This window comes from Papio anubis, chromosome 7, assembly GCF_008728515.1.
Source record: "Papio anubis isolate 15944 chromosome 7, Panubis1.0, whole genome shotgun sequence".
NCBI lineage: Eukaryota > Metazoa > Chordata > Mammalia > Primates > Cercopithecidae > Papio > Papio anubis.
This window is the reverse complement of record NC_044982.1, coordinates 78,625,755-78,642,682: the sequence shown is the minus strand read 5'-3', so window position 1 is coordinate 78,642,682 and position 16,928 is coordinate 78,625,755.

The following is a 16,928-nucleotide window of genomic DNA, read 5'->3' as shown; positions in this document are numbered from 1 at the left end:
CCTGACTTCAAACTACACTACAAGGCTACCAGACCAGCATGTAAACAAAACAGCATGGGTGGTGGTACAAAAACAGACACATAGACCAATAGAACAGAATCGAGAACACAGAAATAAGACCATACAGCTACAACCATCTGATCTTCAACAAATCTGACAAAAACAAGCAATGGGAAAAGGATTTTCTATTTAATTAATGGTCTGGAAGAACTGGTTAGCCATATGCAGAAAATTGAAACTGGACCCCCTTCCTTACACCTTATAAATTAGCTCAAGATAGGTTAAAGACTTAAATGTAAAATCCAAAACTATAAAAATCCTAGAAGAAAATCTAGGCAATACCATTCAGGACATAGGCAGAGACAAAGATTTCATGACAAAAATGCCAAAAACAATAGCAACAAAAGCAAAAATTAACAATTGGGGTCTAATTAAACTAAAGAGTTCTGCTCAGCAAAAGAAACTATCATCAGAGTGAACAGAGAAGCTACAGAATGGGAGAAAAAATTTGCTATCTATCCATCTGACAAAGGTCTAATATCCAGAATTTATAAGGAACTTAAACAAATTTACAAGAAAAAAAAAACCAACTATATTAAAAAGTGGGCAAAGGACATGAACAGGTGCTTCTCAAAAGAAGACATTTATGTGGCCAACAAACATGCAAAAAAAAAAAAAAAAGTTCAACATCACTAATCATTGGAGAAATGCAAATCAAAACCACAATGAGATACCATCTCACACTAGTCAGAATGGCAATTATTAAAAAGTCAAGAAATAACTGATGCTGTTGAGGTTGCCGACAAATAGGAATGCTTTTACACTATTGTTAGGAATGTAAATTAGTTCAACCATTGTGGAAGACTGTGGCAATTGCTCGAAGTCCTAGAACCAGAAATATCATTTGACCCAGCAATCCCATTACTGGGTATGTACCCAAGGGAATATAAATCATTTTATTATAAAGATACATGGGTGTGTATGTTCATTGCAGCACTATTTACAATAGCTAATACATGAAATCAACCAAAATGCCCATCAATGATAGACTGGGTAAACAAAATGTGGTACATATATAACATGGAATACTATGCAGCCATAAAAGGAAATGAGATGAAGTCCTCTGCAGGGACATGGATGGAGCTGAAAGCCATTATCCTTAGCAAAGTAACACAAGAACAGAAAACCAAACATTGCATGTTCTACTTACAAGTAGAACATGCATGTTCACATTTATAAGCATGAGTGTAACAATGAGAACGCATACACACAGGGAGAGGAACAACACACACTGGGGTCTGTTAGCAGGGGCAGAGAGAGGGAGAGTATCAGGAAAAATAGTGAATGCGTGCTAGGCTTAATATATAGGTGATGGGTTGGTAGGTGCAGCAAATTCACCATGGCACACATTTACTTATGTAACAAATCTGCACATCCTGAATATGTACCCCTGAACTTCACATAAAATAAAATAAAGAATTGGAGAATTTCTCCCTGGGAAGAAAAAAAGGTTAAATGAATCAATGCCCTTCTTCTGGGTGTAATAAGGCTCTGGTAATATCCTTTTCCCTAAAAGGTATGTTTTTGTTTTGAAGAAGGCTCTTGTATGTCACTATGATTACTATTCCTCTATCTCTGCCAGTATTAAAAATATTTTTTTCTCAACTTTTTACCATTAGGACCCAGTGGGTTCCTGGATGCCAAATTCATGCAAATCTGAAGTCAGAAAACTGTCCCCATGAGTTTATTCCCTCACACTAATCCATACTAGGCCCCCACAAATTAGTTAAAATTACTACTGAAGTGTTCATACAAGTTATGGCTCTAGCCACTTCTGCTTCGGGAAGTAGATCTTGGCTATGACTCCCTGGTGTGCCAGTTTCTCTCAATTTTATGGCGATGTTTGCCCTGCTTTCTCAGTTTTCTGATAGACTCAAGAAAAGTCATTGATTTTCAATTTGTATAGCTTTTTTATTATTATTATTGTAAGGCCAGGAATGACAACTTCTGAGGTCTTCACATGTTGGTAATAAATCCAAAAGTCCTGTAATGTATTTGTTTTCTCATTTTTTAAAACTAAATATTTGAAGCTATTTTATTAAGGGTTTCCTTTTCCTCAAAAAGTAAATGCATTAGATATAGTCTACTTATTCTACATTTATGAGAAAGATATTTCATTGTATATAATCAGAACTATAGACCTATAAACATTTGGACTTTATCTGAGGTAAATAATAAGAGATCATACCATTAGTTAAAATTAAGGTATAAATTTAGATCATTATTTTTAATTGGTTATTTTTTAAAGCCGACACAACTTTAATTTACAATGTAAACTCAGGAGTGAAAGAGCATTAAGTAACTCATGATCTGTAAAGAAAATTTCAAAATTTAAAGTAAAGAATGAGATTTTCCCATATTTTTGTGTTTAATTCATCAATGTTTTTAAAATATTTAAACCAGCTAAGAAGTGTGTTCATGTTTCTATTTATTTTAAAAGTGACTTACGTATTTTTTCTCACAAGGGAGGCTGATTGTAGAGGAGTTTAGAGCCTGCATAGTGGCTCCAAGTTAGCATCACTGTTCCTGGTCCTTCCATCTTTCTGCTTAGTCATATTTAACTTGTATTTATTTCTTCATGATCAGAATACGTGTCTTTCTCAACCATCATATATATGTTCTAGATAAAAGGACAAAACAAGAGTTTATGTTGTTCTGTCAAATTATAGAAAGTTTATTTGATAATAAGTCAACTGTTAAAAAGCACCCCTTAAAAACAGAATAAGTATAGAATAAGTATACAATATTAAAATAAAAAAATAGAATAAGTATACAATATTAAAATAAAGCATGAGACTTTGCACAATTGAGAAATCTTGAGAATTTTGCAAATTTTAAAATTTTGGTCTGTGCTGTCATTTATTAAATCAGTCAAAATTTGCTTCAAAAACACATAGTTATCAAAATGTGTCAGTGCCTTAGAACAGTGCAATCTATAAGTAAAATAATTCTGAATATTCATCTGAAATAAAGTTTTAAAAAGTTTTGAAAATCTACTGTCTCTCTTATTTCTTGTAATCAACATATTTCTCAACAGGAAATTTCACCATTTGCCATCAAAATGTGTTGTCTGAAACTTCCACTCAAACCTTCACATAGCAAAATATTTAGACATTCTGAGGAGATGCAAAGTTTGGTAAGCAGAATAAATATGTTTTAATGTTTAATAATTATAAATGATATTTGGAGGATTATAAAGATGTTCTTAGTTCAATTAATAGAGTAAGATTTATATATTTATCAAGGGTGCTGGGACAGACGGGGTGGCTTCCACCTGTAACCCCAGCACTTTGGAAGCCCGAGGTGGGAGGATCACTTGAGGTCAGGAGTTCGAGACCAGACTGGCCAACACGGTGAAACCCCATCTCTACTACAAATACAAAAATTAGCAGGGCATGGTGGTGCTTGCCTGTAATCCCAGCTACCGAGGTGGTTAAGGCAGAAGAATCGCTTGAACCTGGAACGTTTCAGTGAGCCGAGATCTGGCCACTGCATTCCAGCTTGGTCAACACAGTGAAACTCCGTCTCAAAACAAAACAAAACAAACAAAAGTGCTGGCAACAAATTATAATTCAATATTAACATTTTTTATGTTGAAAGATGGATAAGAATTAAAACTTTGATTTTTCAACTGAGAAATTCAGTTGAGATATTTGAAATTACTGGAAAGCAAAAGGACATTTTAATGTACTGCAGAGTAGCCTAGGGTAATGTGTGTATGTATTTCTACTAAACGCAAAACAAAGTATCAGAGAAAAATTCAATAGACTTCTACTTCTAGTTCAGGATGGGAAAAGATGGAGAAGACCAGAAAAGATCTACATAATGCACAAATCCATGTGATTTCTGAAGGGCAGTGGACACAATCAGTCTTGATAAACTGATAACCAGTTAGTGGATCTGCAGATTTCATCTGTGGTATTCTCTTTTAAATGATTTGTGTAGTGACTAAAAAACAGTCAGTAAATTTAAATAAACTTTTTTCTGGTTTAGTAATTGAGGTTGGCCAATGTCTACTATTAATTGTTAACTATTTCCTAATCAATAATCTGTCTTATATTAAACTGCACATACACATTACAAGAAATTTGAGTTACACTCACACATAACTGAATAATATATGTAATGCTTATATAGGCATGCATATAATATTAAAATCTAGATATGAAAATAAGAAAATGAAACCACAATTTTTAAGTAATGGAACTTGTTCCAAAAAATGAAATGTGGTTATGCATTGATATGACAATTTTGAATCCTGCCCTCAGGCAGCACCTGAACACTGTGCTTTATTAGCTATCAACAAATTGGCTGCACTGCAAGCTGATGATGGTTTCAGGACAGCAGTGTTAATAATAATGTTCAAAGTGTCAGTCTGGAGGGGAGACATTAATTGACCGTATGAGATTATTAAGCTATAAAAATGATGTTTTATTTTGAGCATCAAAATATGATAGAGCTTCCAATGCTCTTGACGAAGTCATTATTAACACAATATGAAACTGATTTTCACTGAAGGTTTACTGTAGAGAAACTTATGTTCCACCAGGCTTTAAAATTGAGAAGAAAACAGAAAGAGTAAATCTTAAATGCCTTTCTTCCCCACCTTCCTCCTTCACCCAGTTTGCCTGCAGACCCACACAGTTACAGTCCCACATACCTCTGGTGTGTATCTCTTTGCAGATTGTTTATCTTACATTTCTACATTTCCCCTTCCCCTCAATAGATGAGCAAAAGATTGTTAAATCATGGTAGATGAATATGGACCGGATCATCCCATGAATTGCGTTCAATCATTGGTTTTACCTTTTAAAACATTCTGAATGAAATATGTAATAATTTAATATTCTAAAACTTCGTTTTTTCAGGAATTTTTCCATATACTCACCATTCCTTCTAAAACAGTGGCCAGAGCAGTTAGAAAATAAAAGCATGAGAAACTGTAACTCTTACAGTTGTATTATGTCTGTATGTCTGTATGCCTTCCCGGTTCTGCAAAGATTATGAGAAATTTTTTAGGTCTGTACATAGTTTTAAAATATCCCAAAATAGTCCACATAAATAAACTCATTACCCTAATAATCTGCAAAATAGACATTGTCATCCTCAAGTAATATCAAAGAAATCTTATTTGTCTGCAAGATCTGAATCTGAAAATCCCAAAGCTCAAGTTTACCTAGCTAAAAGGATGTAAGACCGGGGACTCAATCTGGTCTATCTAATTCTGCAAAGTTTTTTGCTATAAAAGCACTATAGGAAATAAAACACTGGGCTCTATACCTTTAGATAAGAAGAATATTTATGTCACTAAACCTGAAAAGATACTGTTTAACTTTCATGTTCTATTTGTCATATTTCTTTTCTGCTTTTATATGTAATTTAGGTAATAGATACCCAAGATTCAACCTAAATTCCCATCAGTGGTAGACTGGAAAAAGAAAGTATGGTACATATATACACCATGAATTACTATGCAGCCATGAAAAAGAATGAGATCTGTCCTTTGTAGCAACATGGATGGAGCTTGGAGGCCATTATCCTTAGCAAGCTAACACAGGAACAGAAAACGCGATACTGCATATTTTCACTTATCACTGGGAGCTAAATAATGAGAACACATTGACAGAAAGAGCAGCACAACAGACACTGGGGTGTGCTTGAGGGAAGAGGATGAGGTTCAGGGAAAAAAAATTGTTGGGTACTATGCTTACTACTCAGGAGACAAAATAATCTGTACATCAAACCCCTGAGTGGAGAATTTACGTAAAGAATAAACCTGCGCATATTCCCATGAACCTAAAATAAAAGTTAAAATATTTAAAATAATAATAATAACAACAACTAAAAAGTGTGAAATGTTGTGATAATTACTAAAATGTCAAATAGAGATACCAGGTGAGCATGTTGTTGGAAAAATAGAATGAGTAGACTTGCTTGATGCAAGATTGCCCCAAACCTTCAATTTGTGAAAAAATGTATCATTTATGAAGTGCAATAAAGTGAAGCACACGCAAAAAACATAAGTTTGATTAATACAATTCATTGTTGCTGAAAGATACCTTGAAATATGAGCTATAATGAGAGGCCCTAGAGGAACCTGGCTTTAAAAAGACATAGGTGCAGTGACATGATGTTAGTTACACAGCCTTTGAAGCCATGTTGTGTGAAACAGCAGTTGGATATTGATGTTGGCTACCAAAACCTGTGGGTAGGCATTTAGATTTTTGTTCAGTAGAAAACCTGAACCATCTATCGATTAAGCTCTCAAAAGCTGAATAGGCTGCTGCCTGCTAAATGAAAGATGTCTCCCACCGTGGAAATGTTAGGCTAGGGTCACAATTCAAGTAATGTAAATATGGATTTAACAGCCTTCCAAGATGCTTTGCCAACTTAAAGTGTTAGGCAGGTACCTTTTAAAACAGTACACAATTTGAATTACCTGTAACCACTTTTATTATTTCTGAAAGGGAATTTTGTGTGTGCGCTCCCTCTGTCATCATATGGAGTTATTTTGCCTTTTAGAGTAAAATATAAAAACAAACGCACATCACAATATGATGTGGCAAACGTTACCCAGAAGCCTTAGTAATGTTGATGCGACGGTATTGGTATGCACAGAATATGCAACTCGCAGCTCTGCGATGTGCGCTTGTTCTTTTGCTTTCTCTTGTGTTCTGCTCCACATATTTTAAGAGAGTTTAATGTGGGTGTTCCAATTCAATCCCATTAGAGTACTATGTATATTATTGTTACTAAATCTTGCCTTCATAATCATTCCTATGTATGTGGTCTATTGAAAAGCAACCATTTATATCTTTAGGAGGATGAATGGGAAGTCACAGATCTAGAACAATAATCAACTTGAACTCATGCTGCTAGCCCAGGTATGGATTTTTAATATAATCTCAGGCAGGGAAGTGCTTGCAGGCATGTTTTCTCAGTCGGGAGCTGAGGAGAGCATATGCACGATGGCAGACACAAGGTACTAGCCTTTGGCTGGCTGAAAGATGAAGTCATTATAAACCTGGATTTTAAACCAAATGTAGTGCTGGCTGCTGTCTGGACTTACCTAAAATATACACTATGTTCTAAAAAGAAGACTGAGAGTCACAAAAGTAAAACAAATAAATTAGAAAGTTGGGCATTTTATATTGTCATTTCTCTGTAATAAGTTATAATTGATATTCCAAAAATATACTTTGCTTTGAATTCAAATTGTTTATTTTGAACAATTAGTGCGTTCATCTCTGCATACACCTAAAGAAGATAAATCAATAAATAAAATAATAAAAATTAATACCCTATATAATAAACACTTGACTTCTTAGTCCTGATTTCTCTTTTATTATGAAGACCAGAAGCAGAACATTATTCTATTTTACCACAAAATTATATGATTTTTAGAAACTCATTGTCAGCAATCATCTGTGTGTCTGTGTGTGTGTGTGTGTGTGTGTGTGTATCTCCAGCACAACCATATAATTCTGGAAACTGCCTAAAGTTTTTAGACATCTGCATTGAGACTCATAAAATTACTTCAAAAACAGGGTGTTCTCAAAATGTGTTAATTGATATTTGGAGAAGGAGCCAGTGAAAAATTTCTCATTATGTCCACTAAACCAAGTAGTACTAACAGATTTATCTGCACCATAAGATACCAATTAGAAAGCTTATATCTTAAATAGTAAAATTACATGCTTAATTTTAATATATATACACAAACATATGTATATGTAGATATTTTTCCATTCTAATTCAGAGATGCAAAATGAAAGTCATTTATACTGTCATAAATCATCGAAATTATTGTGAATTTAAAATTTGTATTTATTTTTAAGAACAAGGTACAAAGCTATTTGTTAACAGCTGAACTACAATTGTACCTCCTTTTGTCAAAATCTATTCTTTGCTTCCTGTTTACATTATCAAATTGTCAAATGACATTTTAAAAAACTAAATGGTCTCTTATTCACACTAAAATTCTACTCTTATATAACTTTCTGTTGCAAATTAAAATAACCACAATGTAAGAAAAAAATCACAGCACAAAATAAGTGAGGCTAATTTTGTAACATTGCAACTCTTAAACAAATAAGTCATAAGATTATACGAGAATAGTTTAATGGTATCATTAGGAATGTTGTTAGATATTTGTATATGGAAATTGGTATGAGCACCACCATTCTAGAACGCAGATTTTTCAAAACTTAAATACTTTATTTAGCATCTATTTTCATAGGCTCAAAACAAACATAACCAGACCTGATGATGTGGAGGAAGACGGTAATCATAGGTGCCAGGTAATAAATGTATAGATTCTATGATTATCCAAGGTTTGTCATATCAATTATTTAATCCTCACTGTAGCTCTTAGAAGGACTAATGACAATACCTAGTATACAATAGAACCACATAAATGTTACTGACTCATTATTATAGAATTACAATATTGAATATTATAATTATAGAAATAGAATGGAATATAGACATAGACTATTATAAGTTATAGAATTGCCATGTTCCAGGTAAAATAACTACCTTTAAAAATGTGCCCAATAGAGTATAGGGAGTTTGGAATCATGGGTTGGAACTGTAATTTCCTCATTTCAATGTTTGTTTGTTTTTTTCCTTTTTTTCTTTTTCACTCAATCTTGTATTCCTATAACTTGAAATAATAACTCCTATTAAAATTCTACTTTATTCTCTTTACTTTAAACCTAATTGCAGGCCAAAAGAGAAAGTTGAAATAGCAAAGATGACATAGTTTCTTTGGCTTTTGATAAAATACTGTTCACAGCTCAAAGTAACAACTAACCTCATGGTATTGTGCAATTTTTTAGCCACTGCTTTGAGCTTACCTTGAGCCTGGAGGAAGAATTTTCTTTTTGTAGAATCTATCTATTTGACTCCACTCCAAATAACATTGAGTCAAAACGTTGCTTTAGAGAAATAACATGGAATATAAGATCTTATTTTTATCAACATTACCTTTCTACTTTTCTAAAGCGATTAAAATGTCTTTTGTATGCTTGCCAAATTCTATGTCTAACAAGATATTCTTAATTTTCACATCTAGAATGAATCTCATTTTTCTGCCCTTAACTCTTCTACAGCAATTACAGCGAACTCTTGGAGGCATCTGCGCTAAGACAACGGAAGCTTTATGAAATATTCCATAGCAGTACGATACTATAACTTACTTTGTCTGTCAGGACCATTCTTTTATTTCTCATAGACCCTTGCACTTGGAAGAAATAAAACGGTCTGAATCATTAATTTCTATGTCCAAATAAAGAGTTTCTCAGCAGGGTGCACATGCGCTATTTAAACTGGAGTGGTAGTAAGACATTATCTTACATTAATTATCTAGAAATGAATCCTATGAATGTGAAAATTATATTCGTGGCAGTACAAATCCTCTGAGAGGGGCTGGCTAAAAGCCGGACAATGACATATTAGCACCATGCAGCAAAAAAATTCAGTGTTATTTCACACAGTCAGGGACTTTAGGCCATAGGTTAGCCATTCAAGATAATCTTAGATCTAGGGGTGGCAATGGTACATGTATAATGCATTTCATCTCTATCTCATCAAAAACCATGAGAAGTGTTAGCTATAGATATATGAGCTTAAAGACAAGATTCAAAATATCCAAAACAAAACCAAAAACACAAACACTCTTTGTCACCATTCTACTGAATTCATGGATAGGGTATATTTTATACCCTGAATTCATGGATTGGGTATATTTACACATGGATAGGGTATAAGTTATCATTTAGTATAGTTGTCTAAACCAAGATTTGTAATACTTTATGTTATTTTATTAGCACTTAACATATATTAACTCATTTAATATTCAAAACAACCGCATGAGCTAGGTATCTAATAAAGTCCCATTTGAAAGATGAGGACAATTAAAGCAGAGAAAAGTGAAATTACTTTCCAGAGCGGAAATTTGAACTCAGTTAGTCCGGCTCTAGAATCTGTTCTTAACACCACACATGGATATATATCATCATTATAATATCATTGCTGCTATAGGCCTGAACTGAAGTTCTCTGGGGCTGACATTTCCCTTAAGTAATCTTTTGTGTTCAGCAAATCATCAGTTCTAAGCACTGAACATTATGAGTCCTCTGATAAAAAAGATAATGTCAAAAGTCAGTAGTAGGGGAAAATTTACTTCTAAAAAAAAGGCAACTTAGCTATATCTAAGAACTCCTTTGTTTTTTGGTTTCATTTTTTCTCTACTTATATAATAGGATTGGGCAGAATTTCTTTTGAAAACTTTGTTAGTTATAATCCAAAACTCTTCTAGGTTTATAAAGTGACCTGTAAATCTACTACTAATTTTTTACATAATTTTTTATTTAATTTAGCTGACAGAGGCCTTTAGAGAATATACAAATGTAATGAATATTTCATAAATATATGATTTATTAAGACTTCTCTGCCTTCACTTCAAAAATTATCCACCCTTTGGAAAGCAAATACACAAAAACTACCTGCTGGTATAGTAACTAAACCAAATCCCCTGAAAGCAAACCTGGATTTCATAATAACTTCTGGGCCCTATACACTGTGGAAAGACAGTTAGTCAAGGTTCTATTAACTTATAAAGCGGTGTTGTTTGAAGACACTAAGTTGTAATATGTTGGTAACTGGCAATACAGCAATATATAACTAATACCTTACCTGTATGAAAAGTTATTTATTCTCTGTGACTTTGTCTCCTCATTTGAAAAATAGGAACAATATTACTTGTTCATAGGTATGCTACTGTAAAATTATTAATGATTTAAATTTTTATGACCTCTATATATTTTTATATGAAAATAAAATTGATTTGAGGTCTAGAGGTAAAGCAAATGCTTATAACAGTTCCTTAGGGTACCTTAACAATACTGCCAATTCCTTTTCAAATATTGGCTATAACTGGTTACTTCTCCACACTTGGAAACTACACTTAAGTGTATTCATCCATTTTATTTATGAATAGAGTTGTCTCCAGATGAACACCTTTTACCTTTACTAAAATATTAATATTATTTCATGGTCTTAGTTACCTATAGTAAGTTAAGGCATAATTTGGCACCATCACTAACTATTATTTGTAGATTATCCACTAGACCAATGCCTTGAAGGGAAACAGAAATACCTAAAGCACAAACAAAAATGAATAATTGTAATCTACTTATTCTTCTTTGTGTGACTGATTTAATATCTGTCTTATTCTCAGATCGTATTGCATATTACTCTTAACAAAATGTGTTTCCTAAAGAATCAAATGATTATTTTATACGATTTACTAAATATTGACGTAGAGAACTACAAAGTCACTTTTAGGTTCTGATGGTAATAGAGAGCTAGGCTCACTCAATAATCCTATAAGATATTCAATTTTCTGTCCCATAATCTTTTGGGTAGTTACCTGTACCCCGTTTCTAACTAAACCAACCCAGTTAGACTGAGCCTGTCCTCTCACCCACTGCATTCTTAGATGCTTATAGCTGAACTATGCTTAGCTAATCAGAGAACTTACCTTGTCAGCCAATAATTAGCTCAGAGAGAGCAATTATTGACCTAAATTAGAACAATTTGAGTCAGCGCTATGAGAGGAGCTTCCTTTGTTTCCTTCAGTATCCTGATCTACAGCTCCAAACTAGCAGGTGCCACCATGCAATCACACAAAAAGAACATGCCTGCGTGTAACAGGCAAGCGCAAGCAGAGATTAGCAGTCTTGAAAAAGAGGGACTGATTTCTCATATTATATACATCTTTGAATTTAGACCTCATCAAGGCCTCCTTGGATGTAAAGTCAGACGAACCAATAAAGTACCTGTTTTGTGTAGGCTAATTTTAAATGTGTATATGGCACTTGGAAGATATTGCAAACTGTACACTACTGAACGGACGCTTTCTACCAAAAGGAAGACATAATAGTGTATCATATTTAAATTTATGTTTTATAATGTTTTAAATCAATGTATAACATAAAATTCTGAAAATACGGTGAAATATAAATTCCCATAGAAGCACCATATCTAGTATAATTCAAACTTTTGCTTCATAAAACAGAAAAGTCAAATGTGTTGATGTTTATTGGAGACCCTACTGAGTGTTCTTGGTCATTAAAAAACTACATTCTGTCAATGTATAATGTTATTAGGTAAATTTACATTTAACATGGTTTTGCTGTCATCGTTTCTAATTTTATGCAGCACATTATCTTAGTCATATAATATGCAATATTTATGACTGCACATTCCCATTAAGTCTTGTGTTGATATTAAACAAATTATAAATACTAGCTGAATTAAATAGACTATGAAAATTATACTTTATATAAGACAGAATTTATAATATATTATTGTTTTTGAGACTAAATTTATTTCATATTCTTTGCAATGTAAAATATACTTAATAATTTTATTTAAAATTTGCATATATATTATGCTTCTGTACTTTTATGCTTACTGTTAAACTAATTTTGTATTTCTTTTCCCAAACTAGTACTTTAGGTCTATCTGAAAAAATTAGGTTGTCTTTTTTTAAGTTAAAAAAAATCAGGGATGCTAAAAGAATCAAATGAATTTTAGATGTAACTTGAATATCAAATTTATCATTTGTAACATTAATATGATTCTTTATAAGGGTGACACTACTTAAAAGCACAAAGAAATGGAAAATAAATCTGAGTTTAAAAAGCATTTTTTTCCATTTTGTCTGGAGAAGAATATACTAAAATTACACTGCCCTTGAGCAATGGTTCTCAACTGTTTGTTTGCCTAAGAATGTTTTAAAGTACAGATTTACGGATTTCACCCCCAGAGGTTTTGATTCCTTAGATCTGAGGTATGGGCCAAGAATTTTCATTCCTAACAAGTCTTCAGGTAATTCTGGTACTACACTTCCTGAAAGCACTATTTGATAACTGTTGTCTTTAAAAGACTTTAGACATAAGCACTAACTGATCTAAAGTCATGAGAAAATAAATGTTCTCCTTACAATCACAGATAACAACATTACAAAAGCGACCTGACACTGGAAGAGAAGAAAAATGAAAAATGTAAAATAAAAAAAAGACTGAGTGTGATCTAATTAGGATTAATATTTTTCATGTTTTGAACAACATTGGGTAAGAAAAGAAATCAAATTACAGGCAAAATAAACACACTGATTTAATGCATGCCACATTACTAACATAAAATAAGAAAATGACATAAAGCTGCATTAGGAAATGGATTATAAAAAAGATTTAGGCTTTGTGTTTAGATATTAAAACTGAAATGAGATATTCAGTTACAGTTATTCTATGTTTCTTGATAGGCTTTTTTACAGCACAAATTTGGACAATGAGAGCTTGAGAAGAATAATATTGAAACAAGGAAGATAATTTGATGTGTAACGTGGTATTGTAAAAGAATTGCCAGCCTAACAATTAATATGCGCTATAAAGATAGGCTCTGTAGGTGGCAGGATTTTCCCGTTACCAAATGTGCTCCACTCATGACCTCTTCACAAAATCTACCACCATAGGGTGTAGCTAATGTCTCACAATGTAGTTTTGACAAAGACCACTACTAACCACTCACGGATGGCCAATTCATTCTCAGCCACAGCAGGTTTCTAAAAAGCTATTACTGTTTCTACTGACCAAGGGATCACTTAAATTTCCAAGAAAGAAAGAGTTCCTTAATATATCACTTCTCTGGTTATGTATAACACCATTTCAACTCCAGCCCAATTATTCAGCATTTCTTTTCAGTATCACATTGGAATGTTCTGACTTTTCTATTACTTGGTGACACAACTTACTATTATATTATATAGGGAAATTTTAACACATCAATTTAAACATTCATAAATCACTGTAAGAGCTGGGGGAGAAAAACAGTATTTTGCCTCTAGTGGCATTTCAGGTTTATTTGGATCATAATACCTGAGTCAAACCTAGGCTGCCATGTTCTTTTATTCATTAATACATTATTAAATCAACCAAAATTTGATAAGTATCTATTTCCTGCCAGTTTTGATATAGGAAGTGAGTATACATGAATGTGTAAAGATGATGTAGTTTTTGACATTAATAAACACATAATTCTGGGGGGCAAAAGGTAGGATTGCAGTTTCACAGCCTCCTGTGTTGTTCAGCAGAAACATGTGGCTAATTCTGACCGGTAGGTAATGCTCACAAAAGTTCTGGGTCACGTTTGGATTATGACATTTAACTGCTGTTGCAAGACTCTTCAAAGTCATTTTCTGTTGCTATTAAAACAAATTATTTTGGTATTCCATTTTTGAAAAGGTCAAACCAGTTCTTTTTTTTGTGGTTTCCATTTGTAAATTTCTGTTTGTGAAAATATTTTAACTTTGGATCTTGAATTATGGAAAAATGGCCTTCATCCAATTTGTCCAACCATAGCCTCATTTAAGGAAAATGGGTGAATGAGCCTTCAAGGTTGCATTTTATGATTCATTTTGTTCTGCAGCCATTAGTTTAGTCCCGCACCTGGACCCTGAAGTGGAGTGGAAAACCTTGGTGGGTAGAGGTTACTTTTACCCTTAACTCTTTTATAGTCTGAGAAGAAGGATTATTATGTTAATCTTGTTGCTTTGCATAATACTGTTTTCCTTTCCTTACTTTGTGGACAGAAAATGTGTTTTGAGGTGGTGTTCCTGCCCCCTCCCTAAAAAAAAATGGTAGTGAAATAAATTTGTAATGCTTTTCTCTTTTTTTAGAGTTCATTGTGGTTATTTCCAAGCACAAAGTGAAAGGAAAATATTTCTTTTTTTCTTTTTTCTCAGAGACGGAGTTTCGCCCTTCTCACCCAGGCTGGAGGGCAATGGCATGATCTCGGCTCACTGCAACCTCTGCCTCCCCAGTTCAAGTCATTCTCCTGCCTCACCCTTCCAAATAGCTTGGATTACAGGTGTGCGCCACCACGTTTGTCTAATTTTTGTATTTTTAGTAGAGACGGGGTTTCACTACATTGGCCAGGCTAGTCTTGAACTCCTGACCTCAGAGGATCTGCCCGCCTCAGCCTCCCAAAGTGTTGGGATTACAGGCATGAGCCACCGCACTCGGCCGTATTTCTGATATTTTATAATCCTAACTTGACAGAAAGGATACAATTTTTAGGAACTAGATAATCAAAATTTTGTAGTATATCACATATAATCCATCACATGTAATAATTTAAATACAACACATATAACAGAAGTTTTAAAAATCACTGTAAGAATGGTTAATGTAATTAATATAACAAAAAGTTGTGTCAAATATTTAATAATTATTATGTTTATACAGTAATGACATGACATTAAGTTGGAGTTAGATCTGCTGACCTAAAAACATGTCATACAAAGTAACATTTCCATGCAAATATTAATATCAGTATTTTATTGAAAATCCTTTATTGGCTTTCCATTTTGTACAATATAAGAAGCAAAATTGTGAATATGGCTTAAAAAGATCTGAACGGAAACTTTCAGTATTTTCTGCCTTATCTCATAAGACTACTCTTTTTTTTAAACATTTAAGTTCAGAGATACATGTGCAGGTTTGTTGTATAGGTAAGCTTGTGCCACGGGTGTTTGTTGTACAGATTATTTCATCACCCAGATATAAAGTCTACTACCCATCAGTTACTTTTTTCTGATCCTCTGCCTCCTCCCATCCTCCGCCCTTTAGCAGGTCCCTGTGCCTGTTGTTCCCCTCTTTGTGTCCATGTGTTCTCATCGTTTAGTTCCCACTTGTAAATGAAACGTGAGGTATTTGGTTTTCTGTCCCTGCATTAGTTTGCTAAGGATAGTGGCCTCCAGTTTCAATATATCCTGCAAAAGACATAATCACATTCTTTTCTATTCTATATATTTCATGGTGTATTTCATGGCATATACGTATCATATTTTATTATCTAGTCTATTGCTGATGGGCATTTAGGTTGATTCTATGTCTTTGCTATTGTGAATAGTGCTACAATGCACATACGTGTTCATATGCCTTTATGATAGAATGATTTATATTCTTTTGGATACATAGCCAGTAAAGAGATTATTGGATTGAATGCTTGTTCTGTTTTTCGATCTTTGAGAAGCTGTCACACTGTTTCCCACAACAATTGAACTACTTTTTACTCCCACCAACAGTGTATTAGTGTTCCTTTTTCTCCGCAACCTTGTCAGCCTCTATTATTTTTTGACTTTTTCATAATAGTCATTCTGACTGGTGTGAGATGGCATCTTGTTGTGGTTTTGATTTGCATTTCTCTAATGATCAGTGATCTTGAGCTTTCTTCTTATGCTTCGTGGCTGCATGTATGTCTTTAGAAAAGTGCCCACTTTTTAATGACTTTTTTTCTAGTAAATGTAAGCTCCTTATAGATGCTGGATGTTATACCTTTGTCAGATGCATAGTTTGCAAACGTTTCTTCTCATTTGGTAGGTGGTCTGTTTACTCTCTCGATAGTTTCTTTTGCTGTGCAGAAGCTCCTTAAATTAATTAGGTCCTATTTATCAACTTTTGCTTTTTTTGCAATTGCTTTTGGCATCTTGTCATGATATCTTTGCCTTTTCCTATGTCCAGAATGGTATTGCCTAGGTTGTCTTTCAGGGTTTTTATAGTTTTGGGTTTTACCTTTAAATCTTTAATACATCTGGAGTTGGTGTTGATATACGGTGTAATGAAGGAGTCCGGTTTACCATTTATTACACAAGGAGTCCTTTTCCTACTGCTTGTTTTTCTCAGCTTTGTCGAAGATCAGATGGTTGTGATGTGCAACCTTATTTCTGGGATCTTTATTCTGTTCCATTAGTCTATATGTCTGTTTTTGTATCAGTAATATGCTGTTTTTGTTACTGT